This window comes from Palaemon carinicauda, chromosome 28, assembly GCF_036898095.1.
Source record: "Palaemon carinicauda isolate YSFRI2023 chromosome 28, ASM3689809v2, whole genome shotgun sequence".
In the NCBI taxonomy this organism is placed as follows: Eukaryota; Metazoa; Arthropoda; class Malacostraca; order Decapoda; family Palaemonidae; genus Palaemon; species Palaemon carinicauda.
The window spans coordinates 3,446,569-3,449,068 of NC_090752.1; positions in this window are offsets into that span (position 1 = coordinate 3,446,569).

The window sequence follows — 2,500 nt, forward strand, 5'->3', positions numbered from 1 at the left end:
TCTCTCTCTCTCTCTCTCTCTCAATAATGATATCTAACGTTCAACTAGTTAAGTCTGTCTTCCAAGTTAAGGTATCTCTCTCTCTCTCTCTCTCTCTCTCTCTCTCTCTCAATAATGATATCTAACGTTCAACTAGTTAAGTCTGTTTTCCAAGTTAAGGTATCTCTCTCTCTCTCTCTCTCTCTCTCTCTCTCTCTCTCAATAATGATATCTAACGTTCAACTAGTTAAGTCTGTTTTCCAAGTTAAGGTATCCCGAAGTTAAGGTCTCTCTCTCTCTCTCATCTCTCTATCTCTCTCTCTCACACACAGCAGACCAATATCTCAAACTAAAGGGGCGTTGTGGCCGCCCAGTTGAGGTTGAGCGAGAGGCCGATCAGTGGCTTAAATGTAAAATAACCAGTATGTCCCTCCCACTACTGTACGGTGACAGCGGAAAACTGTAAGCGATACCCAAGGCTGGATATCCTCCCTTTTTTTCCCCTCGGTCCTTCAGCCATCCGCGAGAGAGCCTGTTCTACGCCACAGACAGAGGTATCATTCAAACTTCCACCTCTCTGAATTGGCAAGTGGGAGAGATTTATATTTTAAACGACCTGGTGCCTCTCTCTCTCTCTCTCTCTCTCCACAATATTCAGCATTCTTTTTAATTCACCCCTCTCTCTCTCTCTCTCTCTCTCTCTCTCTCTCTCTCTCTCCACACAATATTCAGCATTCTTTTTAAATTCTCTCTCTCTCTCTCTCTCTCTCTCTCTCTCTCTCCACAATATTCAGCATTCTTTTTAAATTCACCCCCCTCTCTCTCTCTCTCTCTCTCTCTCTCTCTCCACAATGTTCAGCATTCTTTTTAATTCACCTCTCTCTCTCTCTCTCTCTCTCTCTCTCCACAATATTCAGCATTCTTTTTAAATTCACCTCTCTCTCTCTCTCTCTCTCTCTCTCTCTCTCTCCACAATATTCAGCATTCTTTTTAAATTCACCTCTCTCTCTCTCTCTCTCTCTCTCTCTCTCTCTCTCTCTCTCTACAATATTCAGCATTCTTTTTAATTCACCTCTCTCTCTCTCTCTCTCTCTCTCTCTCTCTCTCTCTCCCGTTCGCTCAAAACTTCTTTACTACGCTTACATCAATGAGTCCTGCCTAATCGATCTAACGCCCTGCTGATTATTCGTGAAGTTGTCGGAATGTGGCTGCCTCTTACACGTAACATACATACATACATACATACATACAAATCTACCGCCATGTGCACTAGTACTCTTATATATGTGCGTATGATGCTGTCGTTAGCGTATGCGAGTATGTTTGTGTACGTATATTTGCGTAATGAGTAATTCTATTGTTTAATTTAGGAATAAAGGGCGAATGGAAAGATATGTCAGGTCACAGAATCCCTTTTAGTATTTGGGTAAAAAAAAAAGGTTTTGGTGAATGTATTTTTCGTTTGTCAACTATTATTATTATTATTATTATTATTGTTATTATTGTGTGCGTAGTTACTTATGTATGTATGTATGCATTATTATTATTATTATTATTATTATTATTACTTGATAAGTTACAACCCTAATTAGAAAAGCAAGTTGCCATAAGCCCAAGGGCTCCAACAGGGAAAAATAGACCAGTGAGGAAAGCAAACAAGGAAATAAATACTCTGGAGAAGTAATGAACACACACATCACACATATAACATACATACATACATACATACATATATATATATATATATATATATAGAGAGAGAGAGAGAGAGAGAGAGAGTGAGAGAGATAGATAGATAGATATATATACACACAGTATATAAGAACCAATAAGATCTAAAGTAGTTAAATATTACGTAGTAATTTCTTTCTCATGAATAGGTACTTTGTTAAAAAGCCTTTTTCACTGATTAATACCTGTTTAGGCCTATAATTTCATTGATTAAAACCCGCATAGGGCCTATAAATTTAAAAACCTATATAGGCGTATATTTTCATTGCTTAAAACCTGTATACGCCTATATTTTCATTGTTAAAAACCAGCATAGGCCTATATTTTAATTTTTAATCCTGTATACGCCTATATTTTCATTGTTTAAAACCTGTATACGCCTATATTTTCATTGTTTAAAACCCGCATAGGCTAAATTTTCATTATTTAAAAACCCGCATAGGCCTATATTTTCATTGTTCAATTTAACACGTTATGTTATATCATCCTAGATCTTTTCCTCCACAAAATATTTTCCAAATGAATTCAGGCATTTATTTTTTTATATTTTTCCCCATTTTTCCAAGAGATAAAACTTCCTAAACAAATAGAAAATATAAAAAAAATATATATAAAAAAAAGAGGATCCATCTATAGTATGGTTCCCCCAAGTTATAGATTGGGAGAGCCACAATATATCCCGGGTCTGGTTGAACAGTATAGAAAAAAAATGGTAAAAGGGAAAAAAAAACTATTACAAATATCAAATCTGTAGAAAGAATTTAGGGAATAGATTTTATGAAAGGAGACT